This window comes from Rhineura floridana, chromosome 5 (genome assembly GCF_030035675.1).
Source record: "Rhineura floridana isolate rRhiFlo1 chromosome 5, rRhiFlo1.hap2, whole genome shotgun sequence".
Taxonomy (NCBI): domain Eukaryota; kingdom Metazoa; phylum Chordata; class Lepidosauria; order Squamata; family Rhineuridae; genus Rhineura; species Rhineura floridana.
The window spans coordinates 166,088,101-166,112,655 of record NC_084484.1 but is presented as its reverse complement, the minus strand read 5'-3'; positions in this window follow the sequence as shown (position 1 = coordinate 166,112,655).

The following is a 24,555-nucleotide window of genomic DNA, read 5'->3' as shown; positions in this document are numbered from 1 at the left end:
ATTGGTGGGATACCTGATGGTGTTAGCTAGTGGAACGTCCAGAAATGGGATGTTCTGGAGGCGAGGAGGAGGTGGGGCAGAGCCAGCCCAGGATGCACTGGATTCCAAGCTAGTTTTAGTGCTGTCCTGCAGTTTCATGGTCCTTGATTCAGAGCTGATCACTGTGCCACCTCCAGGCTGGCACCACTATCGTACTCCCCCTTCCACCTTTCTCCCTGGCTGCCATGATGCAGCAGTGGCCCTGCCACTCGCTAAAGCCACACCGGTGGGAAGCAAAGGTTTGGGTTGTGCCCTCAGAGGGCCAGGTAAGAGGTAGATGCCTGACTTTACTGTGAGGGCTTCTGAGCATGCTTAACATTTCTCTTGCCAGTGTGGACTCTTGAAATTGTAGTTTCTTTCCCTTCCTTGTCAATGAGCAGAAGTCCTGTCAGCAGCTCTCCCTGTTTCTACTATCACTAACTATCCCCAGCTAAAGCAGGCCCTCCAGGTGATGCTGGGGAAGTACTGTGGTGTAAGTGGTTAGAGTATTGGGCCAGGACTTGGGAGGCCAGGGTTCAAATCCCCACTCAGCCATAAAGCTTGCTGGATGACTTTGGCCCAGTCACAGTCTCTCAGCCTAACCTACCACACAGGTTTGCTGTGAGGATAAAATGGAGAGGGAGGAGAACCACATACTCCACCTTGAGCTTCTTGGAGGAAAGGTGGGGTAGTAGCAATGTAATATTAAAGCAAATCAGCTTCCATCATCCTGGCCAGTGACCATTCTAGATGGCGCTGTTGGGAGTCCAAGATCATGTAGAGGGCCATGGGTTCCCCATTTGTGAATTGTATGAACACATTAGCAGTTCTGATGAAGACCCTTGCCTGAAACCTTGGAAGAGTTGCTGCCACTCAGAGTAGACAATACTAAACTATACTATTTATTTAGGAAATTCTTCTGTCCTTCACCATTCTTGATACCACAGGGAGGATCACAAACAGCTAAAACCCATACAATACTTTATATCATTATAAGACACAAGAGAAGAAAAAACAATTCTCCAGTCAATTAAAATGCACAGAACCAGAGTTTAGGGATCATTTTTCAGCCCAAGGTCTGCATTCCTTTTTGGGTAATCTTCTGGGGGCCACTTGACAATGGTGGGCTAAGCCAGAGGCAAAAGTAGACAGAGCAACTAATGTGAATTTTACTTTTGTATGGTGGGCTAGATTCTATGTGTACACCCTGAATCTCCCATCCAGACAAGCAAAGAAGCATGATCAGAGTTCAGGCAAGAAACACTCAAGGAGGGTGCCAATCAGAGCTATCAAGGGTGTAACTGAGGAGGGGGTATAGCCTGGGGAGAGTCCAGAGGGCCAGATAATGGTGCCTAGAGGGCCACAGTTGGCCCTCAGGCTTCAGCTTCCCCATCCCTGCATAAAACAAGCGAATATTGCAGACAGTTCCATAAAATCTCACCCCTTAAAAATCCAATTGTCCATCTTGGCAGTTTCATATGTGCCCATCTTTTTTCTCACTCTGTCTGCTGAGCTTATTGCTGATGCCAGAGTGCCTTTTCCCACCACCTGCACCTGATCGAAGATAACAGTTGTCTGTCATACTTGACAGCTTGCCAATATGCAGAAAATGTCAAAATACTGGAAGCCCTCTGGGATTGACAAGAGCCACAAAACGTGCAAGTTTGCCTGACAGCCCAATCCTGCGAGGGAAGAAGAGAGACTCTGTGTTTGCCATCAGGGGATTATTGCTCACGCCCGGCATGGCTTGCCTTCCAGGTTTGGGAGCATTCATAAGGAAGCTCCTGCCAGAAGAACTCTTGAGGAGGCTTACTAGTCTTTGGGGCTCAGGAGGACGGCTGTCGCTTAGTGGCAGAGCATCTGCTTTGCATGCAGAGGGTTCCAGATTCAGTCCCCAGCATCTACAGAAATGGCTGGGAAAGGCCCCTGCCTCAAATCCTGGAAAGCCGCTGCCAGTCCGTGTAGATAATAATTGGGCTAGATGGGCCAGATGTCTGAGTAGGTGTAAGGCAACTTCCTATGTTCCTAGGTATAAAGGTTTGGGAATTTCTAGGAATTATCACCGTCAGTTCATAGCAAGCTTTATGCACAATCAAATTTCTGATATGATTTAAATGAGCTCCACAATGTGTATGTGTGTGTGTATGGGGGGGTCATGTTAGTGTGCAGCCTAAAATTGAAATCTTAAGGAGATGGCTTCTAGCATACCCATGCTCATGATACCACTGGATTTGTAAATAAAGAGATAATTCAGTATGAGGGCACAACCAAACATTATTTAGTTAGTTAGTTAATTAATTTGTATCCTGCCCTTCCTCCCAGCAGGAGGCCAGGGCGGCAAACAAGGGACTAAAAACACTTTAAAACATCATAAAAACAAATCTTAAAATACATTAAGACAAAACAGCGTTAAAAACATTTTAAAAACTTTTTAAAAGGGTTAAACACATTATTAAAAAACATATTAAGCAATTCTGACACAGACACAGACTGGGATAGCTCTCAACTTCATGCTCTGGTAACCTCACATTTGGACTACTGCAACGCGTTCTACGTAGGGCTACCTCTGAAGACGGTTCGGAAGCTACAGCTAGTGCAAAATACGGCGGCCAGACTGCTAACCTGTTCTGGCTTGCCTGCACTGGCTTCCAATATGCTACCGTGCCAGATTCAAAGTGTTGGTATTAACCTATAAAGCCTTATACGGCGCGGGACCACGATACCTGCAGGAACGGCTCTCCCGTTATGAACCGGCTCGTACACTACGGTCTACTACGAAGGCCCTCCTCTGGGTCCCGACCCATAGGGAGGCCCGGAGGGTAGTAACAAGATCTAGGGCCTTCTCAGTGGTGGCCCCCGAATTGTGGAATAGTCTCCCCGAGCAGGTACGCCTGGCGCTGACACTATTATCTTTTCGGCGCCAGGTTAAAACCTTTCTCTTCTCTGAGGCATTTTAATCTAAGTTATTTATGTAAATGTTGTAATTGGTATTTTAGATGATGTACTTTTATATTTGTTATATTGATCTTGTAATTTTATTATTGTATATGTTTCTATGTTTGCCGCCCAGAGAGCTGTTTGCTAGTCGGGCGGGATATAAGCTGAATAAAATAAAATAAAATAAATAAAATAAACTTAAAAGGCTTGTTGAAAAAGAAAAGTCTTCAAAAGGCGCCAAAAAGATAGCAGAGATGGTGCCTGCCTAATATTCAAATATGATCCCTTGTATGCATTTTGAGGGTGGGACAGTCCCCCAAAGGCAGGACTGTCCCACAAGGGCAGGACTATGTGTTAAGAAGTACAACCACCATGATCATTCAATTTGTATCCTAGGGGTTAATTCTGTTAGTGTTAAACTCAACTAGCCAAGAGGGGGATGGGTGCAGGTATCGCTTAACAACCAGGCACAGTGGCATGATCTTAACTGAAGTGGAATATTCTTGGATGGGCTGTGTAGTTCTGAGGGAGTTTTCCCCTGTATATTTAGTTGTTGAATATCTTCCTGCTATGTACTAGGCCTGACGTAAGAAAGACAAAACCCTGTTTATTTCTCCTCAAGTTATACTCTATGTGAAGAAGCAGGTATCCACACATACAATTCATGCAGATGTCCATTCACATTTTGATGGTCATCTGGCCCCCATTACACTGGTTGGTAATATTTTTCATACATTTATTAGGGGCGTGCACATGCCTCTCAAACCACCCTGTGGCTCTGATCTCTGGTCCCAAGATCAAGCTAATCTACCCTGTACTGACCTAGGGGCACCTGCCCTGGGTCCATCCCCAAAGCAATTTGGGGGACAGGACTAAAGATTTTTTAAAAACATATGGTAGGGGGAAGGTGGAGAGGCTGAGTCTTCTCCCTCCGTTCCTGACCGATAGCCAGCAGGTATAACGAGGAGCAGCAACAAACACCAGCTTCCTGCCAATGCCTGCCTCTTCTTCCTGCCTGACACTCCACCCTCTGACAGCCCCAGATAGCTCTGGGCTAGCCAGCCCAACTTATGGCACTCCGGGGCTCAACCCAACTCTGCCAAAGCTTGGATTTTCCCTCCCCCCAATCAGCCTGATTCAATTTGGGACTTGGCCAAATCCAGTGCACATCCAAAATATTTGTTTGCTTTATTTATACTAAAATTTTGATCCCAATTTGTCTCTCCACCAGAGATGTTCTGTGGGGGCAACTACATTGTACAACAGCCAAAAATGTACCAGAAACAACACCAACAGTAAAAACAACAATAATCCCCTTAAGTTAAAATAATCAAATAAATAACAAATCACCAGACTAAAAACAACACCTCAGAACAACCTAACTGAACAAACCAAATCCCTGATCCACCATGTTTGGGGGTGGGGGATTGGATGTGGCAGTGTCCCTCCACCTAGTGCAGAACAGATCTAATATAGATGGGGATGCAAAGAATTGTGGGATGTCAAAGGCTGTGCATGACTAGATTGGCAGCCATGCTTGCTTTGTGTAATAAGCTGTGTGATCTAAAAGATTTCTCAACTCCAACTCAGAAGACACCTCTCTCTTTCTCTCTTTTCTCCTGCTAGGATACTCCAAAGCTGTTCCAGGAATTCCTACTTCGTATGCTGCTGTCTTAAGACTCAAAGCAGCCAGTTCGTCATACTCCTCATCTGCCATTAACCCAAAGAGCAGGCAACAATCAAGTAGCCCTGGCTTAGGAAGCATCTCTTCGCCAAGCTGGCATGGAGCAGCACAAGATTATCACTCGCCAACAAACCTCTATCACTTCTCAGAGGCCTTCAGGCATGATGGTATGTTTAATTCCACCCCCCCCCCCGCATAGATCTTTTGGAGCAATAGCAGATGGTGTGATGGGGCAGCTGCACTCATCTGACCCCCCAGTGGTGGACTGCTCAGCATTTCAAGGTCTATCCAGAAGGCTGTACTATTTCCATCTACAATATACTCCATACACCATAAGGTGTATACTCCATATTATACAGCCGCGAGAGTGGCTGTATACTATAGCCAGCATGGATTTTTCACATTCTGCAATGTTAAATTGAAAATACACCTCATGCCATTCTGATGCTTCCCATAAGCTCATTTCAAAACAAAACCTTACAAAACTTATAGTCCTGAACTCAGAAAAGCTTGCTTAACAACCCTCTCAATTTTTATGGCGATAAACAAAACAGTCAGAAAGAATGGAGAGTTCAAAGTCTAAAGAGAGTGGGGGAAAACCCAGACCCCTTTTAGACTTTTTTCTGCAAGTTCTCATAATCTGTTGAAATCCATTAAAAATCAGCCATGTTCACAGAGTACCTGTAATCCTGTTACTGACCTTGCCCCATACTTTGACCTTCATCTTCTGCAGTTTAAAAGGTTAAAAAATGTCTGGCTGACTTTTAAGTAAGAAGTTTTACATTGAACTGAATGATAATGTTGGGCATGCTCAGTAAGAACCAACTGTCTTAAAACCAGACTCACATACACGTGTGTGCATGCTCAGGGCCAGCCCCAGACATGCTGTAGCCCTTGGGCAAAAGCCTGCCCCAGGCCCCAGCACTTCCCTTCCTCAGGAATGCGAGTGCACAGCATGCATGCGTGCCATCAGCCAAGATGGCAGCAGAGGCTTCAGCCCCTTAGGAAAACCTCAGCCGCCATCTTTCTTAAGGGCACCGCTGTGTGCGCAACCGCAGAACAAGGTAAGTTAAGGAAGGGAATGGCGGAGCCTGAAGCTCTCACCCTGCAATCCGCGGCAGTAATCCTGCCGCGAATCATGGAAGGGGAGCAGAGGGGGCCCCCAGGGGCTCCTGTAGCCTCAGGGGCCCTTAGGCCAATGCCCCACCTGGCCACCCCTTGGAACCGGCCCTGGCCACACGCACACCAGACTTTGATTTCACTTGAGACAGTCATGGCTTCCCTCAGAGAATCCTGGAAAGTGTAGTTTGTGAAGGGTGCTGAGAGGAGACTCCTATTCCCCTGACAAAGCTCCAATGGCCAGACTGGTTTAACAGTTAGCCGCTCTGATTGAAGCTCTGTGAGGGGAACAGGACATCTCCTAGCAACTCTCAGCACCCTTCGCTAACTACACTTCCCAGGATTTTTTGAGAGAAGCCATGGCTGTCCAAAGTGAAATAAAGGCCTGGTGTGGATGTGGCCAGGGACAGCTTTGATTTAAATTTGAGTGGGAGGCTACATGTGCCTGCTGTAGAATAAAAAGGTTCGGGAAACCCTGAAAAAGAATGATACTGTTCACAGTGTTTTCCTTTTGGAAAGGAAAGGGGCTTCCCAGTGTCCACCCACCCAATCTCCTCCCCTCTCCCTCCCCCTCCCCCAGGTCAGTTTCACCTATCCTAAGCATGATTGCACAGGTTCCCCAGCAAAAGATGAGACGCAAATTACTCCCAACATGTGCATCCAGGCCTTGCTGTACCAAAATGTGAATGTCAACCCTGCCCAAGTCCCACTAGGCATAATCCACTGGTAGATCCCTAAAGGGTACCCTTTACCCAATAATGCCTCAGTATGCCTGATGTTTTTCTCCCCAACTTCCTCACTTGCCTGGACCCAAACTGCAACTAAACCATGCCACTCCCAAATGCCAGTCCAATTCATCCCAACAGTGTAAAGTAGGCGGAAAAGGAAGGACCCTAAGGGCAATCAAGGAATCCTTCAAAAAAAGTCCTACTTATCCACTTCTAACAGGTAACTAGAAAAGCTCACACTGCATTTCAGGTCACTTTGTTTTGTTTTCCTGGAAGGTGGACTTTCCCAAGGTGCAAGAGCACAGGTTTCCCAAACTCAGCTTCCTTTTCTGCCCCCCACAATGGGGTTCAGGAGACTGGCAAACTCGATTGGTTGTGCACAGACATCTGGAACATTTATTATAGAAGATTTGGTGGAAGATTTTGTTCCTTTCCTGTGAGCTTTACCTCCTTTGATTTTGAAACAAAAGACACCACTGCTTATATTCAGTTGTATTTTTTTTAAAAAAGGAGTTATTGCCAGCACACCCACAAAGAAGACCCGAGAGGCAATGAAGTGGTTGAATGGTCATATTTATTAAATTTAACAACACTGGAAGATCTGTAAAACCAATTGATGAACAATAGGAGTCTAGGGGGATGGGTTTATGTCAAGAAGGGACACATCCTCCCCATCTCCTGGGCATTCTTACAGTTGCATTCTGTGGCTGTGCAGCCAAGGATTAGAAGTAAATTCTCCCTTCTGGCTACATGAGCTTTGGATATGGGAACCTGATTTGTGCACCCTGGCCCTGCTGTTGAGCATTCACTAAAGGGTGCATGCTAGACCACCCCTAAGTCAAAAGGAGTGGAAGGTAACTGAGAGTGCCCTTAACCCAATAATGTCTTAGGGGTTTATCATAGAGTTGGAGGGGGCCTATAAGGCCATCAAGTCCACCCTCTTGCTAAATGAAGGAATCCAAGTTAAAGCATACCCAACAGGTGACTGTCCAGCTGCCTCTTGAATGCCTCCAGTGTTGGAGAGCCCACCACCTCCCTAGGTAATTGGTTCCATTGTTATACTTCTCTGATAGTTAGGACATTTTTCCTGATGTTCAGTGGAAATCTGGTTTCCTGTAACTTGACTCCATTATTCCATGTGCTGCACTCTGGGGTGATCCAACCAGTTCTTAAAAATTCCCTCACCTGCCTGGAGCCAAACAAACCAAATACTCACCAACACCACTCTGAAAAGCCAATCAGAATCTCCCAACAATGTGGAGTAGGTGAAAAAGAAGAGTCCCTGAGGCAAATCAAAAAAGAAACAAAAAAGAAGGAAGAGTTGGGGCAGAGCTGGCTTAAGAAGCCTTACACCCTTCCCTGTTGGACTAGAATGCCCTGTGGGACTCTCTCCTCCCTTCCCCATGGGAGGAACCACTCATGGCTTCTCATAAAGAAATGTTTGTATAGCAAATTCACCCCCACATGAGAGTGGGAGCTACAGTGTCATTGGTAACATTCTGGATATTTAGACCAAATGGGTGTGAGCAGACATTTAAGACAGTGGAGTTATGTTTGGAAAAGCTGCTATCTGTATACACTATGCTGAGAATTTCAGTACTGATTAAGAGATCAGACTGTCTCTTTCCCCAGTAATGAAGGTTAATTGAAAGACCCTGAAGAGTTGTCACCTGAAGTCCATACAGAGCAACTGTAAATTGAAAGCAAACATTCAAAGAATGAGTACCAAAGTGAAAATGATGTGTTGAACAACAGATGATACCAGATTGCTTTGAGCTATGTTGGAGCCTCATTTTTTTACTAGATCAAAACAGCATGGGCTTCTTACCCGAGGAAGAACCTTGGTTTTCTCTGTATCATAATAATTTTTGAGAGATACTGGGAGCTGTAGGGACCCCTCATTATCTTTATTCTGTGGTCATTGTTCTTTAGTATGAAACAGTGGTGGGGAGCCTGTGGGCCCTCCAGATGTTGTTGGACTCCCAGCAGCCCCAGCCAGTATGGCCAATGGTCAGGGATAATGGGAATTGTAGTCCAGAAACATTTAGAGGGCCACAGGTTCCCCAACCCTTCTCTAAAACATCAGGCACGATATACATTTATTAAATTTAATGTGAAAGAAGCTGATTTTGAGATCTAGTGGAAAGATGCCAAATCTATAAGAAGCTAAAATGTAAATTATTTTCATCTTATTAAAACAAGATATTTTGTTGTGGATATTCTACCAATACAGCAGAAAGAAGGCTCTCAACCAGTCTATTGGAATTCTTTCTCATAAAACAAAAGTCAAAGATTTAACCTTTATAGATTGAATAAAATGTAAGTACCATGGAAACTGCAAATCCCAAATTATGGCTGTCTAGCTGATAACGTTTGAGCTCTTTGGTACCATTATATAAAAATGTTATGCCAAACTGATTTGTAGCCGCTATACGTTCAATTAGAAACAGTTTAATTGTGGAATAGTCTCCCCGAGGAGGTACGCCTGGCGCTGACACCATTATCTTTTCGGCGCCAGGTTAAAACCTTTCTCTTCTCTGAGGCATTTTAATCTAAGTTATTTATGTAAATGTTGTAACTGGTATTTTAGATGATGTACTTTTATATTTGTTATATTGATCTTGTAATTTTATTATTGTATATGTTTCTATGTTTGCCGCCCAGAGAGCTGTTTGCTAGTCGGGCGGGATATAAGCTGAATAAAATAAATAAATAAATAATTTAATGCTATTTTAAACTAGAGTTCATTTTTTAATTATATTTGTTTATACTTATTCATTTATGTATTATATGCTTTTATTTTTGATAGGTTTTTAATTGTATGTGTCTTTTATCTGGGAGCCGCCGTGAGTTCCAATTTGGAAAAAAGGTGGGGTATAAATAAAGTTAATAAATAAATAAATCAGAGCTTGGAAAAGTTACTTTTTTGAACTACAACTCCCATCAGCCCCAGCCAGCATGGCCACTAGATTGGGCTGATGGGTGTTGTAGTTCAAAAAAGTAACTTTTCCAAGCTCTGAAATAAATAAATAATTTTTTTCATGATCAGATTCCCCCCTTCTATTAATTTAGGGAAAGGCTACTTGTATGACTGGACCCTAGTTACCACCAAGCACAGCTGTTGGCCTACTGATATAAATTTATTAAAATCAGCGCATTAGAACAATAAATACAGCAGCATCCAGAAAAACTAATTGAAAATATAGCTAATAGTAATCATCCTTGAAAGTTCTAATCCTGCTCTCTAGAGTAGCGGGGATCAAAGGTTTTAAATGACAGCCCTTCAGGTATTTATTTACTTATTATTACATTTATATCCCACCTTTCCTCCAAGGATCTCAAGGTGGTATACATGGCTGTCTTCCCTCTCCATTGTATCCTCACAACAACCCTGTGAGGTAGGCTAGGCTGAGAGACTGAGACTGGCTCAAGGTGACCCAACAAGCTTCATGGTTGAGTGGGGATGCTATCATGCTCCCATCGCTCTTCTCTTCTCCAGGCTAAATAATATACCAGGCCCTTCCAAGCTTCTTCATAAGATTTGTTTTCCATACTCTTGACCCTCACCATTGCCCTCCTCTGAATCCATGCCTTTTTGTGTATACCTTCTTAAAGTGCAGTACCCAGAACTGAGCACAGCACTCCAGATGAGAACTGGCTAGTGCAGAAAGTCAGAACTATTTCTTCCTCTGACTTGGAAACTATGGATTTATTAACATCCCAAAACTACAGCATCAAATTTGCAGCCCCACCTCAGTGCTGGCACGTGGTTAGCTTGTGATCAACAGCAATCCTGTAAAGATGAAGAGATTTCCCCTATTCCATTCCTTTCCTGCTACTCTGCTCATTATTTCACTCCCCCTGTACCCCCCTCACTCACTCACTCACACACTCACACACTCTCTCACACTCTCTCACACTCTCTCTCACACACACACACACACTCACACACTCACACACACACTCACACACACACACACACTACCAGGGTCCACATATTCATTGATAAAGCATTGCAAAAAAAATATTAATCTTGATATGACTGTAGGTTGTAGGTACTTCACAAAAATAATCCACAACAAGAAAAAGAAAGACGTTGAACCAATTGGTTCAACAACTAATTTGGAGCAGGGACCTTTGTGCTATTAAATTAAACATACATGCCAACAACCTATTGCCAAGAAAATCCAACACGGTCACATTTGACTTCAAAAGATGAAATCCCCCAAATGAAGGGATTCATGAAAAGAAAGCTGAAGGGTGAAGTCCGGAGGGTCAAATCACCCCAAAATTCTTGGGAGTTGTTTAAAATGCAATATGAGAAGATCAACTGGAAGGTGTACCACAGATCAGGAAATGTACCACCAGGGCCAAGGGGATGCTGGTGCAGTTAACAAGTAATGTCAAAAAAGCTATAAGAGGCAAGAAGGCTTCCTTCAAAAAACAGAAGTCTTGTCTGAATGAGGAGAATAAAAAGGAACACAAACTCTGGCAAAAGAAATGCAAGAAGACAATAAGGGATGCTACAACAGAATTTGAGGAGCACATTGCTAAAAACATAAAAACCAGCAGTAAAACATTATTTAAATACATTCAAAGCAGGAGACCATCTAGGGAGGCAGTAGGACCTTTGGATAACAAGGGAGTCAAAAGTGTGCTTAAGCAGGATAAGGAGATTGCAGAGAAGCTAAATGAATTCTTTGCATCTGTCTTCACAGTGGAGGCTATAGCGCAGATACACCAAGTTGAGGCATCTTTAAAAATGACATAGTGCTGTGAAACACAGCGGTGTAACAGCAGCAGGTACTGATGTTGCCAAGTTTCAGAAATGGGGAGTTTGAAAACTGGCAGGTGTTTCTAAAAGCCCTGATGAAGAACAGGAGTGATGGGAGGGGGCATTTTGCCTTTGGGAAATTACAGTTGTAAGTGATGGCATATGCCTGTCTGCATCTATTTCTCAATAGATCTGTCTTTGTTAAGGAATGCCTTTGATTTATTACATATCAACATCCTTGCCCTGACTCTTTCTAACCTATTAATATCCCTTCCCATTTTACAAAAGACAGATACAGTTGATACATAGCCAGCCTGGAAAACACTGGACTTGTGGGATTGGGGTGTGTGTGAAGATAAGCCCCATCTGCACTATACATTAAAGCAGTGTCATGGCACTTTGAACAGTCATGGCTTCCCCCCAAGAATCCTGAGAACTGTAGTTTATTAAGGGTGCTTAGAGCTGTTAGGGGACCCCTATTCCCCTATGGGGGGGAAACCATTACTATTTAAAGTGGTATGATACTGCTTTTAAATGTCTAGTGCAGATGGGGCCTTGGAAATTTGTGGCCAAAGTGATTTCTTGGAGCAAAGGTGTCATTCTTAAATTGCATTCCCAGCTTTTTAAAGTTGAAGTAAATTTCAGCAATCAACAATCGTTTCATCAAGAGGAAGGGATTAAAGTGACCTACCTCAGAGAATGAGCAGGCTTTCAGCACCTAGTTAGTCTTACAAATGCAGACTGCACAAGCACAAAATTAGCACAGAAACTCAAGACTGCCTTGATTCAAAATTAGTACAGAAACTCAAGACTGCCTTGATTTATTTTTCAAACAAGAGGAACAATTTTAGGGCAAGGGGACTCTCCTCAGAATATATCCTGGCATTACAAGTTTGAAAATTTTGTAATCCATGTGGATAATTTTTGCATTTCTGCAACATCTCTATTACAACCAGAAAAACCTATAATAAATCTATGTACGGTCCATGTCAAAGCATCCCCCATAACACACACGCTTTCTCGGGGCTACAGAATGGAAGAAATTCAGAGGCATTTTCTGTGTTAGGTCCAAACTAGATCTCACGTTTGCGTGATTCATATTATATTTACAATATATATCTAGTGCGGTGTCATAGAACCATAGGGTTGGAAGGGGCCTAAAAGGCCACTGAGTCCAACTCACTACTCAGTGTAGGACTCCAACTTAAAGCACACCTGACAGGTGGCTGTCCAGCTGCCGCTTGAACGGCTCCAGTGTTGGAGAGCCCACCACCTCTTTAGGTAATTGGTTCCACTGTTGTACCACTCTTACAGTTAGGAAGCTTTTCCTGATGTTCAGCTGAAATCTGGCTTCCTGTAACTTGAGCCCATTATTCCATCCTCCGGAGCCAGATCAGGACTGTGGTACGGGGGCACGGGGGGTGGGGGGTATGCAACAAGCACTTTAAGCCTTTTCCCCCACCATGGTCCTAATGAGAATCACCCTTTCTGTGCTATATACCCTGTCTCTCATTAGCATCATTAGGAGTAGGGTTGCCAGGCTCAGGGCCTGATCCTGTATCTTTAGGAGAAGAGAAAGTCAGCCAAGTGCAGGTGTTCTTGCACCACTGTAATGGGAAAAACTGCAAGGTGCAATTCTTTCTTCCCCCTGCACAACTTTTAAAGATACAGAAGAACTTTTGGTTGCCAGGCCCAGCCTCTGAGAGGTCTTCTGTATCTTTAAAAGTTGTGCAGGGGGAAGGGAGAATTCCACCTTGTGGTTTTTCCCATTACAGGGTTGCAAGAACACCTGCACTTGGCTGACTTTCTCTTCTCCTAAAGATACAGGATCAGTCTCAGGCCAGGAACCTGGCAACCCTAATTAGGAGGTTTCCTACCATTGTGAATATTGGGGGCAGCCGGGGGCAGCCGGGGGGGGGGAGGTGAAAAGAGAGAGATTAAGATCAAAATCATAGGGTTAAATGGTGGGGGAATAAAGAAGTTAAGGCCCCTTTCCCCTCATGTCATGGTCTCAGTCTGGCTTCCTCCGACACATAGGTTGTATGTGTGTGTTTGTGTGTATTCAAAAGTCCACTATGAAAGGGCAAACTATGTGATAGCTTTGCCCATAGTCTGCAGCAGTAAAAACAACAGCAACACCTTCAAGACAAATGCATTTGCTGTGGCTGAAGCTTGTATGTACTTAATGCTTTGAAATGTAGTTTTTATTTATCTGATTAAAATATTTTAATAACATTTTTAAGTAAAATAATTGTAGGCTACAGAGAACTGGTTTCTAGAAGGTTAGTTACGAGTTATATGGTTTGGAAATAATGTTCAGGCTAAAGTCTTATGCATGCTTAATTGGGAGAAAGCCTCAATGAATTTGTTGGGATTTATTTCTAAGAAGGCTCATCAACTAGAACCTCAGCCTTTTAAAAATAGTAAGCTGCGTCTTCCACATGGATGGATTTTTAGGATTGTTATAGATGTAAGATTTTTTATAGATTTTTATGATTATTATATACTTAGCTATATACTAAGTTATATACGTAGCAGTGTTGTTATCTGTTGCAAGCCATGCTGATCTTTTGAAGATGGGTGGAGTAGAAATGTAATGAAAGATAAATATCTGCAGATGTCTTCTTATGAGTCTCCTGTAGATAGATTGCTGATGTTCATATCTGTAATTTGCTAGCAACCCCTTCATGCTCCTATGAGGTCCCAAATTGACAGGGATTGATCTGAGTCATTAAGTCTGCTCAGAAGCAGAAGAGCCCAATCATGCAAACACTTATGCACATGGGTATTTTTGTGCATATGAAATCTTCCAAATTAGCAGATGAAAATTGTCAGCTTGTTTAAGACCATCCATGTCACGGGAATTGGAATCTAAAAGTTACGAAGCAAATTATTTTATCATTTAGATAGAGCAGTGATCATTCAAAATGCTGTGAAAACTTTATCTTGTTCCTGGGAAGTTAATGGTCCCATCCCTTCCTCCTCCTCTTTGGGCAGGTATGTGGCAAGCAGAAATTCAAATGGTGAAGCTTTTCCCAGTATGGAGATTGATCAATGAGAAAAGGCAGACCTGATGTCAACACCTGACACCTTTGAACATAAGAACGCAAGAAAAGCCTGCGGAATCAGGCCAGTGTTCCATCTAGTCCAGCATCCTATTCTTACTGTGGCCAACCAGGTGCCCATGGGAAGTATGCAAGCAGGACCTGAGCATCACACCACCCTCCCGTCCTGTAGCTTCCATCAGTTTGGGGCAGCTTGCATACCCCATCAGCACCAATGCTTGCCCCCCTTAATATTAGGCAACTATGACCCATCATTTCAAATCTCCCACAATGTTCCACATAGCATTGCAGCAAGGCATTGTGGGAAATTTAGAAATTTAAGAACCTGATAGCTACCCACCGCATGATGCCAAGTAAAGCTACAGCCAGGGGCAATGCCGGCTCCACGTTCAGGGGAACACAGGAAGCTTCTTTACACTGGGTCAGACCATTGGTCCATCTAGGGACATTCCCAGCCCTACCTGGAGATGCCAGGGATTGAACCTGGGACCTTCTCCATGCAAAGAAGATGCTCTACTACTGAACTACGGCCCTTGGGCTTGATGCCCATCTCCTCAACACCATTGTCATAGCTACTTGCCCTTTCCCTCCAGGTCCAATCCACAACACCACCCAGAGGGGGAGGACATGATGTGTGGAGGATGATCTTCCATCTCCTCATTTTTGAGGGGCTTGGAGGGGGCAGCTGAGCTAGAAGCAAAACCAGGGATAAGAACTGGAGGATCCAGAGGTTTATAGTGTGATCTATGCCAATGAAACCAACACCTGATGACAGCTCTGGCTGGGAACTTCTACTGCCAAAGGAAGAGGGAGTCCTTTCTAACACCTCTTATGTATGTGTTCCATATAAATCAGGGGGAACCTGTGGCCCTCCAAATGTTGCTGGAATATGGTGTTGGGCCATAGAGGCAGATTAGGGATGCTGCCAGTTTACCACCCCCTTTGTTGCTCAGCAGCCTTACAGACCAAGCAGGCTGAGGTATCCCTAGGGTGGTGCTGGAGAACCCCAAGACTGTAGTCCTGGAAGAATTAAACATCAGCACCCAGACTGATGTAAATGGGTCAACTCAGGACCCCATGGCCACCATAAGAACCATTGGGTTGCCTCAATCAGCCCAAAACATATAGCAGGAGATATTTTTAGTTTAGTCTTTGATTCAGAGCATAGGAGGGATGGTCTGGAATAAGGGGTTGCTGTAGTCCTGTTGTCATGGTTAGACCATTTCTTGCTGAGGATTGGTCTAACAGTGTCAATTTCCCCCTGTAGGGGTGGAAGGCCCGTTAAGATAGTTGGCCCGTGAAGACTTAAGGAATTAGGATTCCTGAATTTCCTGGAGGATTTTTGGTGGCTATAGAGTTGTCAATCCTATCAAGGCCCAGGTAACCAGGTGGGTCCAGAGCATGATGAATGTATCTTTACATGTATTTATTTATTATTTGATTTATATCCCGCCCTTCCTCCCAGCAGGAGCCCAGGGCAGCAAACAGAAATGCGAAAATCACTTTAAAACATCATAAAAAGACCTTATAGGCCATCATAAAAAGACATGACAAAGTGGCGCCTGGGGTAGTGTGGCTGGACCCAGAGGTTTATAATAACTACTGCCTGGTTGCAAATAGCCCTTTAGCCTGTTCTGGGCAGAGCTGCACTTCCTCTGAAGCAGCAGGTATGTAGTCTGGGTGTTCCTTGATCCATCATTGTTGCTGGAGGCTGAAGGGGCCATGGTAGCAAGGGATAGCTTACCAGCTATGGTCATTCCTGGGCAGGACTAGCCTGACCACAATGATCCATGTGCTGGTAAACTCAAGATTGTATGTCTGTTGAACTGCCCTTAAAGCTAGTTCAGAAGCTGCAACTAATGCAAATGCAACGGTTAGGCTGCTGAGTAGGGCAACATATAACTAGTGTATGGCACTGTACCAGCCTCTTGGGTTCTGTGGGGCTACTTTGTAAATGAATAATGCAAACACAATTACAATTCTGTAAGATGTTTGAAAGCTTAAATCAGGTAACAAAAATGGCAAAAACAATGCAACATATCCCAACAGAATACAACATATGTCTTCAGAATACAATTCCCAAAGTTACATGCATCCAGCAATGCACCAGTGCAGAAGTTGCTTGTAGAAAATTTCAGGATAGGAAAATCAGGGGTTCCCATACACCAAACCTTAAAGCCCTAAATAAAATACAAGACAAACCACTAAAAGGAATTTACTCTTCCATTCCCTCCAACATACATAAATTAAAATCCCATCACCTAATTCAAGGTGACAAGGGCCTTATTGTTTCTTGGCAATAACAGCTTCTTTCCTCTCCAGCCTCTCTCTCTTCCTGATCTAAAACTCACAAGTACAGCCACTTCCTCAAGGTTTCCCCACCCACTTGGCCAAACCAATAATCCATAAGGGTTACAGCGCCACTTCTGAAAGAACTGCACTTGCTGCCAATTTGCAACTGAGTTGATTGTTGTTTTCTTCTTAGACAGCTGGCAGCCCTAGATATAAAATCTTGAAACTCTAGTCCATGAAAGCTTATGCCAAAATGAATTTGTTAGTTTTTAATGTGCAGCACACACAACTATTTTTTTTGTTTTCTAACTGTGGGATGGCTCATTCTCATGTGCAAGTAATCACTTGCTATACCAATAATCAAGTGATGAATATACATGTATGAACCAGGTCTGAAACAACTCAAGTATGTCCCCCAAAACTTTGCTGTGCAAGACTAATCCAAAGTTTTCACTCTGACCTCTGAAGGAAATTGTCCATTCTGTCTTTACAGAGAGTGTTGATTATGGGCCGGTATTTATACAGGAGCCTGACAATGTGATTTTCCCTGTGGATTCAGATGAGAAGAAAGTGTCCCTCAGCTGTCAAGCACGAGGAAACCCTCCTCCAACCTACAGGTAAATAGCATCCTTCCTAGAGTTAATGTTCCCTGTCTGGCCTTATTCTGAAGATCCAGGGATAGGGATGTTGGAGAATTAAAATAAAATGGGAACAGAAATTGTCAATGTTCACTTTTTCATCCCATATCAGGGCTGGAAATCAATCCAGCAAATACAATCAGTATTTACTACTGTTGTTGCTTTCAGCCCGCAAGCAATACATGGTTGATTATGTTGTTCCCTCCAATTGCATTGTGTTTCCTTTGCACTGAAATGAATGGAGTGGAATAACATAATGACAACATAACTTACATGATTTACTTAATTAATTACATAATTTTGCCACAGTGTACAAGGAGATGAATGGCATAGTTTTTGACAGAAGACAAACTGCAGCACAACAGAAACAGAGCTTGCTTGCGACGAATACAGGACAAAACGGAAAACGATGCCTTCTTTCATCATCTAAGGCAGCCAAAAGCATTTTTGAGAGAGAGATATGCTTTATGTCCTTGTTAGGTGTTTTAACACTATATTTAAAATTAAAAATAATACAGGTGATTCTGTCCACAGATTTCTTGTGTCATGTCCAATTATTTCACAAACAGTTATGTAATTAACTAGCCATCTTCTGGTTTTCAGATAGCATGTTAACAAGAGGGCATGCACACTAGTAGTTCCATAGCCCCCCAGTGCCATTCCAGTCACCTTCCAACTCATGGAGGCTGACTTTCTGAAGCAAGAAGCCTTCTAGAATATTAGGGTTCTAAAATGCACAGGGACCATCCTTCAGTACAGGAAGCTCCCCATGTCAGAAGGTCACCATAAACTGGAAGGCAACCAGAATGGCCACAGGGGGTGGAGCTAGCATGCTCATTTCGATGGTGCTTCTTGGAGTGTTAGTACGCTATTGAAATAGCAGATCTCTGAACACCTGATGTGGATTATTCTTACAATTATATGTGCATTTTGTTTACATCTCTTATATTTGCTTGACACGGACCCCTATCAGACCACTTTCTTTGCTTTCCCCCCAAGATGGCTCCGGAATGGAACTGAAATAGACATTGAAAGTGATTACCGTTACAGTGTGATAGAGGGGAGCATTATCATCAATAATCCCAGTGAAACAAAAGATTCCGGGCAGTATCAATGCTTCACCACCAACATGTTTGGCAGCATTTTGAGCAAAGAAGCCACACTTCAGTTTGCATGTGAGTAAGAATTACACTATTAATCCTGTTACGTTATCATCCAGATGTGAATCTTCAACTTATAACACCTTCTGAACAATGCAGGTTTTGCTCTGGGAAGAGTCTGGTTGAACTAAGGAGGACTGCAGTACTTGGCTTGTTTGTCATCAGCCATCTGTTTTCTTCTGCTAAGTAATAATGTTTCACAGGTTCTCTGTCAGGATCAGTTTACAACTTAGCTTGAGCACAGAGGATGCTGGAAACAGCCTTCATATAATGCTGGGTCCCAGCGCACACCTGGTCCTTTTTTTGCTTCTCTGTCCTTCCAAGTAGATCCAGTGGCTCCATGCCAGCGAGGCAGAAGAATATGCTCCAGGTCTGAGTTCAAACTTTCAAGGAGCTGTCAAATATGCAGAACATATTTTGGGAATAGGTTTAAGCACTTTGGACAACTCCTTGAAAGTTCAGACTAAAGCCCAGAGCAGATTCCACTGCACCACTGACATGGAGTCACCAGCCACCACTGAGTAGACCCAAGTAGGCAATAATTCCTCTGCCAGCTTCGGTCTTCTTACTGATTCTGACGCCACCACCGCTCTTGTGCAGCTGTAGGTGAAAGGGGGACTTGGGACAAGGGTCCATGTGTGGTGTGTGGGATCATTGGTGGGACAGACAATATTACTTGGGGCTGCATAATTCAGCTGCTTGACTGTGAGAGCAGACTCTTCAGGGCCCCCAGTGGTGCCGGACGTCTCTGCAGAATCCCAGTCTTTCTTGGATGAGATCCAGAGTTATAGTCAGGCTGGACCCTGACACTCAGGCAGTGGTTTGTGCTTTTCTCTCTTAGCCAATCATGTTGCAAAAATATACTGTATATATCAAAGCATTTACCATCTTGAAACAGAAGACAGGGAAACAATTTTGTTCATGGTTCTAAAATGCTCCACAATAACAAATACTCTCTCAAGATCAGGTAATTTGTAATGATGTGTAGCGATTCCCTCTGTAAAATTGTCACTGTGCCATACAAGCTTATTGCCCTGCTGATAAGGTCTTTGAATTGATAATGTGACATCTCTGGCTTCCCTTGCATCCTGCTGAGATCAGAACTTGAAAACTGCTAGCAATTTATCAAAAGTTTAGAGTCTCACAAATGTGCATCAGACACAAAATAAATAGGAACAGAGGCAGGGATCCTAGTTTTTCCCATGCTGTTCCTAGCTTCAAAGTCTCCATATAATAACTCTGCCAAATTGATGTTGTACATCTAAAAATGGAGCATGGTGCTGAGCATTTGGATGATTAATGCGGCAAGTCTCTCCACTCTTACCTGAGATGAACAGAGCAAGCCTAAATATAGGAGCCGCTGGAACTTACACTAGCTTAAATTAAGACAGTGTTAAGTTACCCCTAGAACTCCTAAGAACTCCATTCAGGAGTGGGGCTACTGCCAGATGAGCTGGCCCACGGCTGGCGGAGGGACAACACAGAACTGCATGCAGGATAATGAGTGGAGGAAAGACAGAGAACCCTGACCATTGAGATACATTAGACAACACGTATTTCACAACTCTACATGTCCATATAATAGAATGGACCTGGGACATTCTGCATGCAAAGCAGATGCTCTGCAACTGAGCTATGGCCCTTCCTTGATGGAATGTTGAAGACTGGGCAGAATCTTCACATGTGAGGCTGGTTTACAAAATTGGTATGAGGGCAACCATGCCATCGCTGATACATGTAATGGAGTCCTTGCAGAGCAAGGTGCCTCCTTGTGAGCTCAGTGAAATAAAGTAAAGAGGCTGCAATATGGAGTGTTGTTGAATGTGGACAGTCATGTCGCATTGCATGAAAAATTGCATTCTTAAGACATAAATAGAGACATGTAGATGAAATCAGATCCAAAACCTTTTTGGAGCCCAGGAATAATATTCAAGCCTATTGAATGCCATCACATCATATCACGTCTGACAACTTTACTGTATTTCTCTGGTTTGTTTCAGCCAAAGTATATGCATTTCTCTTTGGGGAGCTGGATCTCCCCTGATGCATTCTTTGCAGCTGTACTAATATCATGGGCTGTTGCTAAATGTAGTTTGCCTGTTGGCAGTGGAGGACATTCTGTGTTAGAGATTACACCTCCCTCTGGATTGATAGACAGGGTCCAGAATTGTTTGCATTCTCTCCAGGGGAAGGAGTCGTCCCACCCTCCAGTCCATCTCTGCTTGTGGTCGATGACAGTTCGGGTCCTTTAGATCTCTAAATAACCCTGAGTTACGCATATTATTTAGGCACACTTTACCCTAGTATATGCATTTTTGCCTGCATTACTTGGCTGGAGAACTGTATTGCAACATTCAGAGATGTGCAAATTTCAAAGGACGGCTCTGTTTCAATGTGCATACTGTTTTGGAAAGTGCAAACTATCCTTCATCTGCTATTTGAGAGGAAATAATTGCAGGGGTTGGGGGTACTAGACTAGTTGATAGATGCATATGCATATCCTGCCCTTTGTATTATGAATGTATAGGCCGGGCACAAGTGTAGAATTTCCAGCCAGCAATTGTGTGTACTGATGTCATGATTCTTTGGGAAATGATAGCTCTTAAAACTGTTTTTTCTGCTTGTGCTTAAAGTACAAACTAAAATTTGATGAACGGCTAGTAGTTATAAAGAAGTGTGTTTCCCTCTAAACTACCCTTGAGAGAATGCTTGCCTAATAACAATAATAGCTGGTAAATGTTTGATGATTTATCTTTAAGCTTAGTAGCTTGTGTTGGTGGCCAAGGATTTATAGGATTAATCCAATTCCTTTTACTTCTCCCACTGTAGGCGAATAGGAAACATTCACACAAACCTACATGAGATAATCCAAAAATAAAACTGTATCAGTAAGTTGCAGCACCGTCTGCAGCCTAGTGAAAGGCGGAAGGACACCCCCCGCATTGTTTTTCCATCAAAACTCAACGGCAAGTCAATACATAAACCAACACGGGTCTCCACAGAAAACAAAGTCTTACTCAGAGTACATCCATTGAAGTTAATAGACATGGCTCATTTAGGTTCGCCAATGTCAGTGGGATTACCCTGAATGGGACTTAGTTGAATATAACCCACTGTCTGTGCTATCAGTGTGATTGGATTTTTTGTTTTCTGTTTTTTTTTGTGAATGGCTAGTGTTAGTAACATAATTATCACCACCTGTACGCGGCTGCATTTTGTTTCCTTCCGACTAGGGATGGGGGAGAAGTTTGATTAGGTTCACATTTAAAGGCAAACTTACATATTTTCACATTCCGAAAAAAGATGAAAACAAAAACAACAGCCATCCTTCGGAATTTGCATCTCTCCAAATTTTGCAGTGTGGTTCTCCAACCCAGCAATGTGTATACAAATACTAGTGCAAAGTGTGCATATATTAGTGGGGGGGAAAAACACTAAAATGCGTTATATTTGGGGAAACCGCTTTGCAGAAATGTGTATATTAGGGTAAATTGCAGACAAAAATGAGTGTATTGGGAGAAATTTGCACTAAAATGCTGATTAATTTTCATGAGGACTTTTTTTTAAAAAATCACAAACTGATGTGGGAATGTGGAGAACTCAACTTAAGAGTGAAAAAATGAGAAATGAAAAGAAACTGAAATTGACAAACTCACCCATTCCTACACACACACACACACACACACACACACACACACACACACACACACACACACCATGCAGGTCACACACCATGTACATCTCTACCTGCAACTCAGGATAACACCTCATGCACCTGATAAAGTAAACTGCAGTCCACACAAAAATATGCCATAATAAATTTATCAGTCTTTATATTACCACAAGACTTGGTGTTATTGTTGTGTCACCCCTACATAAAATGTTTTGAGACACGACAAACAAATAAAGACATATATGCCTCCTCAATGGCAGACATTTGTCTTTGTCAAGTCTCACTCAGCCTCCATGCTATGTAGAGCTGTCATGAATATCCATGACTTTCTGTACCCAAAGTGCTGCTGCAGGAAAGCGTCCTGGACAACTCACAGTTGTCTGCCCATGAAAAACAAAAGGCAACTTGATGAGCTACTGTTGAGCATTCAAGTCAATTGTGTTGGGCACCTGGTTGGCCACTGTGAGAACAGGATGCTGGGCTAGATGGGCCATTGGCCTGATCCAGCAGGCTCTCCTTATGTTCTTAAGAATTAACCTTTTCACTTGGGAATGAGGTGCAATTCCCTTAAGCTGGAGGTCACTGCAAAATGCTTTTTAAAGGGAAGTGTTGTGCAGTTAAAACAACGTGCATATGTGGTGCTCGACAAGTATAAGCAATAACAATGCACAATCTTTATTTAGGAATTGTGAAAATTGTATTGATGAGAAAATTGCATAGCCACTTTTGCACGTAAGTGACCCTAACATTGACAGTCAGGGAAGGTGAAAATAGATGTGAAAATAGTGGGGTGCCTTTGCATATTCCTGCTGCTATGGAACAATGTAGCTCATTTACAGCCGGAAAGGCTATAACCCAGTGTAAGGGACATGTACTTGGAAGGGATGTAGTTCAGTGGTAGACCATCCACCTTGCATGCAGAAGGTCCCAGGTTCAGTCCCCGGCATCTCCTAGTAGAGACTCCCTGTCTGAAATCCTGGAGGGCTGCTGCCAGTCAGTGTAGACTGACTGACTGACTGACTGAAAGTGTGGTTTATAAATATTTAACTAAAACAATGTTGAGCTAGATAGACTCAGTGGTCCTACTCAGTATAAGGCAGCTTCCTATGCCCCTATATAATTATACATACTTGAAGACCCACTGCAAACAAGCATGTCCATTTATGAACTGGATTGTATCCACTCTGACATTTGTTTGTTTATTTATTCTGCTGACGCTTCTCACACATAAAATTGATGCCCTACCTAATGCAGGGGTGGCCAACATAATGTCCTCCTGATGTTTTGGACTACAACTCCCATCATCCTTGGCCACTGGCCATTCTGGCTGGTGCTGATGGGAGCTGTAGTTCACAACATCTAGAGGGCACAGCGTTGGCTACCCCTGCCCTAATGCAATAAAGGGTGCTTTATTTGTTCATAGATTATTTTTCCCTGTTTGTGGGCTTGACATGACTGTATTATTTACATTCTCTCCTCCAAATCTATCTCGTAAATTTTCAGTTCAACTTTCTGTTTTCAATTTTACCAAGCTGATTGTTACTGCCTCTTTTTTTTATCTTCTCTGGCATTTCTTGCTCCTTAAATCTATTTTCGCATTTAGGATACAGAAAGAGAAGTACCGATTAGCTATAACTCATATCTCCTTCTGCCAATGGTTGCAGCATAATAACTGTCCGCTGACAGACAGGATAAGAAGTCCGCAGTGACACAGACCAATAAATCAATAGGGTATTGGGAGACAGCCTGCGTGTTGCACATTCCATCATGAAACATTCCTGACAGCTTGCTGGAGAACTTACCACCCACCTGCAAACTATCTTTAATGAGCTCCATTGTCTTTGATGGCTCGTGGTGACTGCTAAAAGCTCTGGACCCATCCCAGCTCTATTTGCATACCTTGTGACTATTGGTCCCAGATGGTGATACCCATTACAATCAACAGATGCATCCATCCGTTTCCTGCGACCAAGATGAGCATGCAGTGTGAATTTGTATTTGTTCCTGGAATTGTATCCAATGTATTCATGCAGATGACTTGACTGGAAATGGGCATCTAAATATTAGTTGAAAGGGGAGGGAGAGGTGATCACATCTGTTGATTCTGGGAGTCCAGTGTAGTTAAAATAAAAAGGGATTATAAGGATCTCCAAAAGGATCTCTCCAAAATGGGTCAATGGGAAGTAAAATGGCAAGTGGGATTCATTGTAAATTGGTGATGCACACTAGAGCAAAACGTTTTAATTTCACATTTAGGCTCATGAGGTCTGAACTGGCAATGATTAACCAGGACAGAGACCTTGGGGTCACAACAGATAATTTAGTGATGATATCCACCCAGCGTACAGCAGTCACGAAAAAAGTGAATTCCATGCTATGGATTATTAGGAAAGGGACTGAAAATAAAGCTACTGATATTACCATACTGTATATAATACAGGAATACCGTGTACAGTTCTGGTCACCT